The 15,112-nt window shown below is 40.6% G+C and overlaps 1 long non-coding RNA gene across 1 annotated transcript in view; it reads left to right on the top strand.

Annotated features, from left to right (window-relative positions):
• LOC106783291 (uncharacterized) overlaps positions 1-13,461 on the top strand; it is a 30,337-nt gene extending 16,876 nt beyond the window's left edge. Inside the window, exons 2-5 of the long non-coding RNA XR_011439664.1 lie at positions 6,932-7,049; positions 7,726-7,834; positions 7,943-8,457; positions 12,883-13,461. This is a non-coding gene — a long non-coding RNA (uncharacterized lncRNA). The remainder of the gene's footprint in view (positions 1-6,931; positions 7,050-7,725; positions 7,835-7,942; positions 8,458-12,882) is intronic.
• Positions 13,462-15,112: the final 1,651 nt, after the last annotated feature.

Raw genomic sequence — 15,112 nt, 5'->3', positions numbered from 1 at the left:
CTATTTTTCCTTTTTTAAAGATTTTTATTTTTCCTTTTTCTCCCCAAAGCCCCCTGGTACATAGTTGTGCATTTTTAGTTGTGGGTCCTTGTAGTTGTGGCATGTGGGATGCCGCCTCAACATGGCCTGATGAGTGGTGCCATGTCCGTGCCCAGGATTCGAACCGGCGAAACCCTGGGCCGTCGAAGCAGAGCTCGTGAACTTAACCGCTTGGCCATGGGGCCGGCCCCTGGTAATTCTATTTTTAATCTGACTAACTGCCATAATGTTTTCCACAGTGGCTGGGCCAGTTTACATTCCTACTAACAGTGCACAAGGTTTCCAGTTTCTCCAAATCCTTGGCCACATTTGTTTTCTGCTTTTTTGATAGTAGCCATCCTGATGGGTGTGAGTTGGTATCTCATTGTAGTTTTGACTTGCATTTCCCTAATGATTAGTGATGTTGAGCATCTTTTCATGTGCTTATTGGCCATTTGTCTACCTTCTTTGGAGAAATATCTATTCAAGTCCTTTGCCCATTTTTGAGTCCAGTTGTTTGTTTTTTTGTTATTGAGTTATTGGAGTTATCTATATAGTCTGGATATTAATCCCTTATCAGAGATGTGATTTGCAAATATTTTCTCCCATTCTGTGTGTTGCCCTTTCACCCTGTTGATAGTGTCGTTTGATACACAAAATTTAAAAATTTTCATGAAGTCCGATGTGTTTATTCTTTTGTTACCTGTCCCTTTGATGTCATATGTAAGAAATCATTAGCAAATCCAATGTCATGAAGATTTTGTCCTGTTTTCTTCTAAGAGTTTTATTGTTTTGGGTCTTACATTTAGGTCCTTGATCCATTTTGAATTAATTTTTGTATATGGTATTAGGTAAGGGTCCAACTTCATTCTTTTGCACGTGGATATCCAGTTTTCCCAGCACCATTTGTTGAAAAGACTGTCCTTTCCCCACTGAATGGTCTTGGCACCCTTGTCAAAAATCATTTGACCATATATGTGAGGGTTTATTTCTGGGCTCTCTATCCTATTCCGTTGGTCTATATGGTTTGTCTTTATGTCAATACCACACTGTAGCTTTGTAGTAACTTTTGAAATCAGGAAGTGTGAGTCTTTTAGTTTTGTTCTTTTTCAAGATTGTTTTGGCTATTTGGGGTCTCTTGAGATTCCATATGAATTTTAGTATGGGTTTTTCTATTTCTGCAAACAATGTTATTGGAATTTTGATAGAAATTGCATTGAATCTGTAGATTGCTTTGGGTAGTATTGACGTTTTTAACAATATTAAATTTCTAGTCCATGAACATGGGATATGTTTCCATTTATTTAAGTGTTTTTTCTATTTTTTTTAAAGTAACCATTAACCACAACAGCAACAACTCATCTTTTTGTTTGTGTGAGTGTGTGTGTGTGTGTGTGTGAGGAAGATTGGCCTTGAGCTAACATCTGTTGCCAATCTTCCTCTTTTTTTTTTCTTTCTCCCCAAAGCCCCAGTACATAGTTGTATATCCTAGTTGTAAGTCATTCTAGTTCTGCTATGTGGGACGCCACCACAGCATGGCCTGATGAGTGGTGTGTAGATCCACACCCAGGATTGGAACCGGTGAACCTCAGGCTGCCGAAGTGGAATGTGCGAACTTAACCACTCGGCCACGGGGCTGGCCCCCTGTTTGGTAGTTTTCCTTGTACAAGGCTTTCATCTCCAGGTTAAGTTAATTCCTAAGTATTTTATTCTTTTTGGTGCTATTGTAAATGAAATTGTTTTTATAATTTCCTTTTCAGTTTGTTCATTGTTAGTATATAGAAATGCAACTGACTTTTGTGTGTTGACTTTGTATCCTACTTTTCTGAATTCATTTATTTCTTATTTAAAAAAAAATTTTTTTTAAAGACTGGCACCTGAGCTAACATCTGTTGCCAATCTTCTTTTTTTTTCGTCTTCTTCTTCTTCTTCTCCCCAAAGCCCCCCAGTACATAGTTGTATATTTTAGTTGTGGGTCCTTCTGGTTGTGGCATGTGGGATGCCACCTCAGCATGGCCTGATGAGCAGTGCCATGTCTGCACCCAGGATCTGAACTGGTGAAACCATGGCTGCTGAAGTGTAGCATGAGAACTTAACCACTGGGCCAGGGGGCCGGCCCCTGAATTCATTTATTAGTTCTAACAGGTTTTTTTGTGTGGAATTTTTAGTGTTTTCTACATATCAGATCATATCATCTGCAAGCAGAGGTAATTTTACTTCTTCTTTTCCAATTTGGATGCCTTTTATTTTTCTTACCTAATTGCTCTGGCTAAACTTTCCAGTACTATGTTTAATAACAATAATAATAATAATAATAATAATAACAATGTGGCAAAAGCGAGTATCCTTCAGGTGGTTTCTGATCTTAGAGGAAAAGCTTTCAGTCTTTCATCTTTGAGGATGGTATTTGCTGTGGGTTTTTCATATATGGGTTTTATTGTGTTAATGTGGTTTCCTTCTACTCCTAGTGTGTTGATGTTTTTATCATGAAAAGTATTGGATTTTCTCAAATGCTCTTTTCTGCATCAGTTGAGATGGTCATGTGGTTTTTTCCTTAATTGATGTGGTATATTACATTGATTGATTTTCATGTTCAACTATCCTTGCATTCCAGGAATAAATCCCACGTGATCATGGTATATAATCCTTTTAATATGCTACTGAATTCTGTTTGCTAGTATTTTCTTGAGGATTTTTGCATCAATGTTTGTAAAGGATATTGGGTTGTAGTTTTCTTATAATGTCTTGTCTGGCTTTGGTGTCAGGGTAATATTGGCCTCATAAAATGAGAAGATGTTCCCTCCTCTTCAACTTTTTAGAAATTTTAAGAAGGATTGGTATTAGTTCTTCTTTAAATACTTGGTAGAATTCACCAGTGAAGTCATCAGGTCCAGGGCTTTTCTTTGCTGGGAGATTTTTGATTACTGATTCAATTTCCTTACAGTCATGTGCTGCATAATGATGTTTTGGTCAACGATGGCCTGCATATACAATGGTGGCCCCATAAGATTAGTACCATATGGCCTAGGTGTATAGTAGGTTATACCATCTTGGTTTGTGTATATACTCTATGACGTTTGTACAACCACAAGATCACCTAACAATGCATTTCTCAGAACATATCCCAATTGTTAACTGATGCATGACTGTACTAATTGTAGGTCTATTCAGATTTTCTAGTTCTTCATGATTTAGTCTTTGTAGGTTTTGTGTTTCTGAGAATTTGTTCATTTTATCTAGGTTATCCAATTTGTTGGTGTACAATTGTTCATACTACTCTCTTATAATCCTTATTATTTCTGTGGAATAAGTAGTAATGTTTCCACTTTCATTTCTGATTTTAGTAATTTGAGTCTTCTCTCTTTTTCTCTTAGTCCGTGTAACTAGAGGTTTGTCAATTTTTTCGGTCTTTTTGAAGAATGAGCTTTTGGTTTCGTTGATTTTCTCTATTCTCTATTTTGCTTATTTCTGCTCTAATCTTTATATTTCCTTCCTTCTGCTATCTTTTGGTTTAGTTTGTTCTTTTTCTAGCTCCTTAGTTAGGTTGTAAAGTTAGGTTGTTGATTTGAGATCTTTCTTGTTTTTTTAATGTAAGCATTTATAGCTATAAATTTCCCCCTTAATTCCACATTTGCTGCATTGCAAAAGCTTTGGCATGCTGTGTTTTCATTTGCATTTATCTCTAAATATTTTCTAATTTACCTTGTGATTTCTTCTTTAATACATTGGTTGTTTAAGAGTGTGTTCTTTAATTTCCACAATTTTGTGAATTTTCCAGTATTCCTTTTGGTATTGACTACTAAATTCATCCTGTTGTAGTCAGAGAAGATACTTTATACAATATCTATCTTTTAAAATCTTTTGAGACTTAATTTGTGGCCTAACGTATGGTCTATCCTGCAAAATGTTCCGCATGCACTTGAGAAGAATGTGTGTTTTATTGTTGTTGGGTAGAGTGTTCTTATATGCCTTTTAGATCTAGTAGGTTTATTGTATTGTTTAAGTCCTTTATTTCCTTACTTATCTTCTGTCTGGTTGTTCTACCCATTATCATGCGTAGGGTATTAAGTCTCCAACTATTATTGTACCATCTATTTCTCCCTTCGTTTCTGTCAGTTTTTGCTTCATATATGTTGATAGTCTGTCATTAGGTGTGTAAATGTTTATAATTGTTGTATCTTCTTGTTGTATTGAACTTTTTTTTTTTTTTGGTGAGGAAGATTGGCCCTGAGCTAACATCTGTTGCTACTCTTCTTCTTTTTGCTTGAGGAAGATTGTTGCTAAGCTAACATCTGTGCCTATCTTCTCTATTTTGTATGTGGGACACTGCCACAGCATGGCTTGGTGAGTGATGTGTAGGTCTGTGTCTAGGATCCAAACTGATGAACCCCAGGCCGCCAAAGTGGAACATACAAACTTAACTGCTACACCACGGGACCAAGCCCACTATATTGAACTTTTTATTAATATGTGATGTCCTTTTTTTGTCTCTTGTAACCTTTTTTTGATTTAAAGTCTGTTTTGTGTGATATTAGTATAGCCACCCCTGTTCTCTTTTGGTTATTATTTGCATGGAATATCTTTTTCCATTCTTTCACTTTCAACCTGTTTGTATCTTTGGATCTCAAGTGAGTCTCTTGTAGACAGCATATAGTTGGATCATGGGTTTTTATTCATTCTGCCAATCTCTATCTTTTGATTGGAGAGCTTATTCCATTTACATTTAAAGTAATTACTGATAAGGAGGGTCTTAGTTCTGTCATTGCGCTATTTGTTTTCTATATGCCTCATAGCTTTTTTGTCCCTCATTTCCTTCATTCCTGTCTTCGTTTGTGTTAAGTTGATTTTTGTAGTGAAATATTTATATTCGTTTTTCATTTCCTTTTGTGTTTATTCTATGGCTGTTTTCTCGGTAGTTACCATAGAGATTACATTTAACATCCTAAAGTTATAACATTCTGGTTTGAATTTATACCAGCTTAATTTAAAAAACATATAAAAACTCTGCTCCTTTACAGGTCCATCTCCACCCCCTTTCAGTTGTTGAAGTCACAGAATTACATTTTATACATTGTGTGCCCCCAAACGTAAATTAATAATTCTTTTAAATGTGTTAGTCTCTTAAATTATGTAGAAAGCCAGATTTGGAGTCACAAACCAAAGTGTCAGTAATACTAGCTTTTACACTAATAATTGTTATTTTTTTCTTTGACTATTAGTCTCTTAAATCATATAGAAAACAAGAAGTGCAGTTACAAAGCCCCTGTGGTGATAATACTAGCTTTTATAATTTCCCACATATTTACCTTTATTGGGATCTTTATTTCTCCCTACAGCTTTGAGTTATTGTCTGGTGTCCTTTCATTTCACCTTGCACGCCTCTCTTGAGCATTTCTTGCAGGACAGGTCTAGTGGTCATGAACTTCTTCAGCTTAGTTTGGCAATGTCTTAATTTCTCCCTCACTTTTTAAGGACAGTTTTGCTGTGTATAGCTTTTGTGGTTGATAGTGTTTTCTTTTAGCACTTTGAGTATATTGGCCCGCTGTCTTCTGGCCTCCAAAATATCTCATGAGAAATCTGCTGATGATCTTATGGAGCATCTCTTGTATGTGATGACTTGCTTCTCTCAGGATTCTTTCTTTGTTCTTGCTTTTTGAAAGCTTGATTATAATGCGTCTTGGTGTGGGTGTTTTTGAGTTCATCTTACGTGGAGTTTGTTGACCCTCTTGGATGTTTATATTCATGTTATTCTTCAAATCTGGGAAGTTTTCAGCCATTATTTCTTCAAATATTCTGTCTGCCCCTTTCTCTTTCTCTTGGCCTTCTGGGACTGCTATCTTGCATATGTTGATCCTCTCGATGGTATCTCACAGGTTCCTTAGACTCTGTTTGCTTTTCTTTTCTTTTTTTTTTCTTCTGTTCTTCAGATTCAATAATTTCCATGGTCTCATCTTCAAGTTTTCTGATTCTTTTTTTTGTCTGCTCAAATCTGCCTTTGAATCCCTCTAGGGAAATTTTTGGTTGTACTTTTCAGCTCCAGAATTTCTTTTGGCTTCTTTTTAGGTTTTCTATCTCTTTATTGATATTTTCATTTTGTTCACACATTGTTTCCTTGCCTTTCTTCACATCTTCCTTGAGTTCTTTGAACATCTTTAAAACAGTTGTTTTAAAGTATTTTTTGAGTAGATCTACTATTAGATCTTTTTCAGGGACAGTTTCTATTGATCTATTTTTTCCCTTTGTATGGGCCATACTTTCCTGTGTCCGTGTATGCCTTGTGATTTTTTTGTTGAATACTGGACATTTGAACCTAATAATGTGGTGACTCTGGAAATTAGATTCTCCCCCTTCCCCAGGGTTTGCTGTTGTTTGTTGTTGTTGTTGTTTTGATTGTTGTAGGCTGTCTCTATGCTGAGGCTCAGCCTGAGGGGTAAACCTAAGGTCTTCTCAGGTCTCTTCTGAACCTTTCCCTGTGCAGGTATGGTCACTTTCTCATTCCCCCATATATGCAGTTGATTTTGAGTGTCCTAGCCTTTAATGTCTGGCTCCTGAAAGGGGAAAAAGTGAAAAATGAAGAGGGAGATGAAAAGGGTACCAACTCTTTAAGTCCCCTTGAAGTCATTTTAGCCACAGAGGGAGGACCTTGCAACAATTTGAGGAGGTTCAGCAACAATGGCCACCTGCCTTTTTGTCTGCACCTCTGTGATCAGAAGCAGCAAGCAGCCATCAGAGTACAGATTCCCGATATTTAGAAGACAGGGTGCTGTATGCCCTGGTTCCCCCAAGCTGTGTGCAGAGTACTCTGGGAACATGTGTATAGCTGTCTGGCGCATGGTTGGGGTTAGAGGATGGGTAGCTGCTACTGTGCTAATAGCTGAAATTGGCCAAAATTAACCATAATTTACTGTTCAAGTCTTCCTTTGGAAGTTGCAAGCCTTTGACAGACTCTGGAGTTCCAAAATAGTTACATCAGATGGATTCTGCCAGTGCACTTGTTGTCTGGGAGGGGAGCCAGATTCCACTGAATTCCTGTAAGTATTTTAAATTTTGTACCTAAATTTCACATATTTGATTTTCTTTTTAAGTACTCAGAGGCATGACTGGACAGCTTATGAGCCTAACAAGAAAAAACTTCTTAAATACTTAAATACTTTCTGTAAGTCTAATAAACGTTTAGATACAGTGAATCATAAGTTCCCTCAAACATTATAATTTTGTTTAAAGTCAACACTTTTTACACCCTTCCACATAGAATCATTAATTGAAATTCAATCACACATTTTTAATAGAATAATGAGGCTAATCTTATAGCTCTTCTATATTAAATTCTTTTAAGCATTACGAAAACTTTAAATACCGAATATACATGAATTGTCCCAATGATTAAAACTTATTTTTTTTTTTGAGGAAGATTAGCCCTGAGCTAACTACTGCCAATCCTCCGCTTTTTGCTGAGGAAGACTGGCCCTGAGCTAACATCCATGCCCATCTTCCTCTACTTTATATGTGAGACGCCTACCACAGCATGGCTTTTGCCAGATGGTGCCATGTCTGCACCCGGGATCTGAACTGACAGACCCCTGGTCGCTGAGAAGCGGAACGTGTGCACTTAACCACTGTAGCACCAGGCCGGCCCCTGATTAGAACTTATGTGAAACTTAGCATGAGTTTGAATTGCTCCATCACTTTTGATTTGTGTCAACTGAGGTTTGACCAGAGAAGCGAAACCACCCTGAGTGATATGGGATAAGGAACTGGAGAAGGAGTCTGGAGGTCTGTTGCCTCTGCATCTGTGGTAGGCGTGACATCACCAGAGGTCAGTTGGGGAGAAATGCTGGATATGAAGTGGGGAGGAGCAAGGGCCACGTGGGATCTGTATCTGTCCCTCAGCACCTCTATTCTTGATGATTTGGGTCGTCTGCAGAAGGACATGGCTCCCTTTGCCGTGGAGATGCGCACGTGCCTGGCCCAGGCATTGGAGAAGCCGAAGATCTGACAGGAGCTGGAGGCCCTCAGGACTGGCCGCTACCCATGCTGACAAAGTGAGGCAGCAGGGCAGAGACAATGTGCGTGAACTGCTGCGGCTCCAGCACCCCACACCGACCTCCAGAGCACAGTGGCTGCGGCTTCAGTTCTGCCTTTCTCTCTTTCACACCTCACACATTTCTCTTGTGACCAGCCCTAACCTGGAACCATCCACGGGGGGATTCCCAAGAAACGTGGTTTCATTTTAGCTAAGCTGACGTAGTACAAAGCCTCCACGTTAATTCCAAACCTTCCTGGAGTTAAAAGGACACCTGTCCACTAGGGAACAGTTTTGCTATCTCAGGTGGACAATGTATGACCGTGATCTGTGATTACCATCTCAAGAAGTCTCAAGTTGTCCATTTGTCAGAGATTTGAGGCTGGGATGCCCGACTGGAGCCCGCATACGTCTAGGTGAGTCTTCTCGATTGAGTACGCTAAAGTCCCTTAAATGTTTTAAATTCTCTTTATGAGTTTAATATTTTTGATTTTGTCTAAGTCCATACCCTTTTGGTAGGTTTCGATTTGCATCCTGCCTCTGGATCTCAACTGCACCCTCACCTCACGAGAGCACATGGTAGTCTGGGCTCCCCACGCAACCTGCAGCTACTCTTGGTAACTCTTCCCTCTGGCCTAAGTGAATATGATCCTTTCCTTATTCTTCTTGTCTGAGTGGGCCACTAGAGATGTTTTAACGACATGGACATCTGCATACCTCTGCTGGGCTCTGCTCACAACCCCTAAATCAGCTAATGACTCTGAGCACCGGGTGAGTCCCCTCAGGGCCCCAGGAGTAGCTCTAGGGAATGGAGAGCAGAAGTGTGTGTGCGGCGTTCCCCCAGGATCAGGATCTTCACAGTGCAAATTACACATCCAGGGCAGACCCCAGGGACGAATGTGGGGTTCAGGGTCACCTCTAGGGAAAGGACTGAAGCCGGCAAGAACCATACACAAAGTTTGCACTAAAGAGAGCGACAAGGACCCCCGGGTGACACTGGGTGGGGGTAGAAGGGCTTTGTGGGCCAATTGCAAAACCAGGAGCTTTGAGCTTTGGCTCAGGGCTAGAGGAACTTCTCTGCTCTCCACAGTCGCGGCGAGGCAGGATGCTCGGTTTCCCATCTGCCTGGGCTTTGGGTGCCCCCTTGTGGCGGAATCATGATTCTGGTCTTCAGAGGGTCCCATGACCTCTCAGGAACTCAATCTTCTGTCTCCAAAGCCATTACTATTAAAACTTAAGGGTAGAGGTGCCAGGTGTCTGACATTCCCCCAGAATTGTCCTGTGTCTGCAGAGCAGGCTGGGTGTTAAGCAAGTCCTAGGGGTTTGGGGAAGCCCCTAAGGGAGGGACACTGATATGGGTGGAGTGACTCGGTCCCAAGGACACCAGTTTGTGGCTGTTGAGGAATCTGTCTTTAGTATAACCCAAAAGAATGCACTAGAGAATTATCTGATCTTAAAAGCCCCTGCACTTTCCAGCCTGTTTTAGCTCACACTCCAGACCAGTGGTTCTTACTTAGACTTTTTTGGGGTCAAGGGAATCCTTTGAGAATCTGAAGAAAGATGTTGATCTTCCTTTAGAAAATGCACATGTACACAATATTGTGACTAGAATTTCAGGGAGATAGGGGACTATCCAGGGATCCCAAAAGTTTGTAAAACAGCCTCCAGTCTAGACGTCTGCTTCTGTGAGTGTCTCAGAGGCCTGACTCCCTTGGGAGCTTTGCTGCCCTTCTGAGGAGAATGACAGTGTCACTTAGGGACGAGATCTCTGGAGAGGGAAGTGGGAGTCAGGGTAAAATTTCTTCTCATGAGAGAAGTAACGTTAGCCGCAAGGAAGCTAAAATGCTGCCTTTTGTCAAGAAATAGGCATTGCTTTTGTGAAAATATCCAAGAAAGACAAATAACAGAGACAGGTCATTCACATAATGAGATGAAGAGCAAGCCACTCTCTGGAAGGGTTTCCTAAAGCAATTCCTCTTAAACTCTATTTCAGATGGTCTGAAATGTTTCTGAAAGGTTTCCAGGGACAAGGCAAATATTTAAGAGATTCTAAAAACTCACAATGGTCCATTTCTAGAAGAAAGCTTAAATAAATTGATCCATGTCTCTTTAAGACACCTTTAAAATCCCTTTAATGGGATTTTCTTTTGGTTAGATGCTATTCATTCGCTCACCGAATATTTACCTGATGCATCTTGGAAAAGAGAATTTTAGAGTTGGCAGAAACTTCAGGCATCTCTTATTCTAATTTCTTTATTCTCAAACAATGTGAGGACCAGAAAGGTAAAATGCCACTCATTCCTTCATTCATGCATCCGTTCAGGTTTATCGATCTCCTCCTCTGTGTCAGTAACTGGGCTTTGTATGAGGAATAAAAGAGGAAATCACTGAGGATAATCTAATGGGGTGGAGAGGGGTATAGACAAACAACCATGATTCAATAAAGGTCCGTGCTTTCATGGGGGCTATTCACGAAGCAGGGGAAGCTTAGCAGAAAAACCAACTATACCTGCGCCAGTGAGATGACGTCCCAGAGGAGGGAGCATTTGAGCTGAGACTTGATGGATGAGTAGGGGCTTGCTAGCCAGGCTAGCTGTGTTCGTTCCAGGCTTTGGAAGTGGTGTGAGGTTGGTTAATGCAGCATGGTGCCAGGCCGAGGCGAGGCGGGGCCTGCATTCAGCCTGCACACCACCGGGAGGAAGGGGCACCTTTTCCTCGTTGGTGCAGAGGCACAGTATGGCTACCGGTCCTGAGATGCGGGCGAAGGCGTGGAAATGTGCCAAAGCAAGGTGTGTTCTAAGAACCGTTAGTTCAGAACTGCTAGTGTAAACGCACAGCGTGAGAGGCGATGAGTCTGGACAGGTGAGTGAGGCCAGGTCATGAAGGGCTTTGTGACCATAAGGCTGGTCGGGGTAGTGTTGGGAATGGAACCGGGTGCCTTCCTTCCAGACCGTTACTCTTTCTGCAGCACCAGACTGCCTCTAACCGGATGCTGAACTCTGCGCTGGGTGCTGGTGAGGATACAGTGAGGAACGTGCATGGGCCTTGCCCCGGGTTATAATCAGGGAAGAGCAGAAGACCTGTGGACAGAGTGTTAGCAGTAAAAGGTGAAAAGAAGCAAACAGAAGGAGAAGGAGGAGCACAGGACACAAACTCAGCACCCAGGAGTGACTTGCCTCAGGTCCCATGCTGTCAGCCAGGGTGCAAGGTCAGGGCTGTAGGACTTCAAAGTCTTAAAAATGCCCACACTCTTCAACTCGGCAGTCCGTCCCACTCCAGGAAGCTATCCTAGGGCAATAAAGGAAGAGGTGTGGAAAGATTTGGCTATAAGGACGGTCTGTGAAACATTTTTTATAACAGCAAAAAAATTGTTTAAAAAGGAAATAATCTAGGAGCCAGCCCCGTGGCCTAGTGGTTAAGTTTGGCGTGCTCCGCTTTAGCGGCCTGGTTTCGGTTCCTGGGCATGGACCTACACCACTGGTCAGTGGCCATGCTGTGCTGATGTCCCACACACAAAATAGAGGAAGATTGGCAACAGATGTTACCCAGGGCGAATCTTCCTCAAGCAAAAAGAGGAAGATTGGCAACAGATGTTAGCTCAGTGGGAATCTTTTGCAGCAAAAAAAAAAAAAACAAAACAAAAAAGGAAACAATCTAAATGTCTAACAATAAAAGATTGGGTAAGTGTATTGGATTAATAGTGAAGGAATATAAAATAGCTATTAAAATGGTGTTTTTAAAGTATATTTATTAATAGGGAAAAAGGTTCAGTATGTTATTGAATGAAATAAGCTGATTAAACCACATACTGCATCATACAGTTTTTATAAATGTATAGAAGAATTTATACCTGGTAGGGCGTAGTAAAGAATAACTTAAAGAGATGTGGTGATGGGTGACTTTGATTTTATACTTTTTGCTAACCTGAATCTTCTAATTTTTTCCTATAATGAATGGGTCTCACTTATGCAACAAGAACAAAGTTATAACAGAGGATTTACAAAGAGTTGCTGTCTCCTCCTCTGTAAGACAGGGACACCTGTTAGGATTAAATAAGATAAAGCATTTAAACATTCGGCACAGGGCCTGGCATATAGTTAAGCATCATTAAATATTAGCTACTGATGCTACTGTAGTAACCACAGCATCATCTACAGGACTACTCTAATTACTAGTCCCATTACAACAACGGTACTACCCCCACAACATCACTGTCACTGGCTGTAGTTCAGGGCCAGGGGCTGAAACCACGGAAGGGACAGGCTGGGGCTGTGATTTCAGTTTTCAAGATGCAGTCCAAGGTAAGAGGCTTTGCTCTAGCAGCGACATTTGAATGGGAGGCAGAGTTAGAGGTTAGAAAAACAAAGGAGAGGCTCAGTTATCAGGCTGGCTCCTGGCCTTGCTGATATCAGGTTCAGTGCCAGACTGCTGGGCTGGAGCTGAAAGTGTCTCTGCTTCAGTCAGGGAAGCCTCAGGCAAGGGACTCCTCAGCTTCACTATCATTGCCACGAAGGCCCGGTCACGCTTGCGTTTGTCCATATTGCATCTGAACGCAATCCAATCGAGAGTCCTGCTCCTCCTCGCTTGAGTCCACCCCAGTGAAAATCTCGCCCATCAAAAAAGATCACCCTGACCCTTTGTGCCACTTCATCCAAGCTCTTACCCAGCTAGGGGTTCTCCTTCCAAAGCCAGATCTCATCCAATCTTAGCATCACTTCCCTAGTCTGCAATCAGTTGGCAGTACTCAAAATTATCTCCCACGTGAGGTGTTAGATCACCCCACAGCATCTTAGCCTGTCAGCTACATCTGACTTGTGACTGTTTAATTGATTTCTTAACAGGATCCCTAAATCTTAATACTCCAAAGATAGAAGATTATGCATTCTTTGTCTCTGACAACATTTTCTGGGAAGATTTGCAATGTCGCAGGATGCAGAAGCACCTGAGAAGAGCTTGATTTTTTTTTTAAGAAGCTGACATTTGTTTTGAAGTATAATTTACGTACAATAAAATACACAGATTTTAAGCGTTCAGTTTAGTGAATTTTGACAATTATGTACACCCATATTACCACCATTCCAATCAAGTTATGGAATATTTTCATCACCCTGGGATGATTTCCAATCTATCCCCCCCAAATATAACTATTGTTCTAATTTTTATTATCGTAGATTAGTTTTGCCTGTTCTAGAATTTCATGTAAATGGAATCATTATTTTTGTCTAACTTCTTTCGCCCAACATAATGTTTTAGAGATTCATTCACGTTGTTGCCTATATCCGTAGTTAATTTCGTTTTATCATTGAGTGTATTCCATTGTGTGAATATACGAAAATTTGTTTATCCAGTCACTTGTTTTTGAAAATGTGGATTGTTTCCAATTTTTGGTTAATATTAATAAAGCTTCTGTGAACATTCTTATACAAGTATCTCTTGGATAAATACTTAGGAGTGGAATAGCTTGGTCATAGTCAGGTGTATATTTAACCTTCTAAGAAACTCCCAAAGCGTTTTCCAAAGTAGTTGTAACGTTTTAAACTTGTACCAGCAGTTTGTTAGAGTTCCAGTTGCTCTCCATACTTGCTAATATTTGGCGTTGTCAACCTTTTGAATTTTAGCTACTCTGGCAGGTGTATGGTGGTGTCTCATTGAGAGACCCTGGGGTTATTTAGAAGTGTTTTGCTTAATTTCCAAATAGTTGGGGATTTTTTGATGTCTTATTATTACTTATTTCCAATTTAATTCTGTTAAGGTCATAGAACATAGTCTTTTAAATTCAACATAATCCTTTCGAATGATTGAGAGTTGCTTAAAGACCAGCACATGATATATTTTGTTGAATGTTCCACGCACGCTTGAAAAGAATGTGTAGTCTGCTGTTGTTGAGTGAAGTGTTCTGTGAATGTACATTAGGTCAAACTGATGGATAGTGTTGTTCAAATCTCCTGTGTCTCTCCTGATTTTTTTGTTAGTCTGTCAATTACTGACAAAGGAATTTTAAAATCTCCAACTGTGATTGTCTATTTCTTCCTCTATAAGAAGCAGGGTATTTTTGTTTAATTTATTTTGAAGCTTTGTTTTAAAGTGTGTAAACGTTTAGTATTATTAATTATTAACACAATTCTTTTTAGTGAATTAACTTTTTTCATTGTTACGAAATGGCCTTTAAAAACATCTCTATGTACTTATTTTGAAACTGACTTTCTTATGCTTAGTGTGTATGTGGTATATATTTTTCTATCGTTTTGCTGTTAACCAGTCTGTATCTTTACATTTTGAGTGTGTCTCTTGTAACTAGCACATAATTTGGCCTTGCTTTTTAAAAATCCAGTCTGACAATCTTTACACGGAGTGTTTAGTCCATTTATATTTAATACAGTTTCAGTATGGTTGGTTTAAGTCCACCATCTTTTTATTTGTTTTCTACATGTATTCTCTGCAGTACTGCCCTCAGACAAGCAAGGCTGTCCAGGGCCCCAACTTCAGGGGGCTCTGTGCTTTGAAGTGCCTTCCTCAAAAATTTCTAAGTCCCTCCAGTGCCTTGGACCAGCCAGCCTGGCAGTGCCTTCTGGGCAGGGTGTCTCCAGACCAGACCTGATCCTGTGTGGTTCCCTGACACCAGAATGGCGCTGGTCCACTGGTTTTGGGTGATTCTCAAGTTGGACACAGGGCGAGTTCAGGGCTCTGGGATGTTGACATAGCTTGTTGCCGGCCTCTGGGCTTGAGTCAAATGTGAGGGCCTGCAGGTTGGCTCTTCTCCGTTGGTAATATGACTGTGGTGTCGCCTCCACTCTGTAGTGCTCACGGGGGCAGAGGTGTGGGCAGGCGTCCTGCACGCTGTGTCACCCCCCATACTCCAAGGGCAGTCAGCCTACCCTCTTTTTAGGCTCTGAACTCTGGGTCCTCTCTTGCCTCCCATTGGTGTGGTGACATCATGTGACTGATTCTGGGTCAGTCTTTTTTTTTGGTAACAGCTTTGAGATATAATTCACGAATCATACAATTCACCCTTTTGAAGTACACAGTTCAATTAGTATATTCATAGAGTCATGGAATGATCACCACAATTTT

This window comes from Equus caballus, chromosome 6, assembly GCF_041296265.1.
Source record: "Equus caballus isolate H_3958 breed thoroughbred chromosome 6, TB-T2T, whole genome shotgun sequence".
Classification (NCBI taxonomy): domain Eukaryota; kingdom Metazoa; phylum Chordata; class Mammalia; order Perissodactyla; family Equidae; genus Equus; species Equus caballus.
This window is presented reverse-complemented; position numbering and strand designations above follow the sequence as displayed.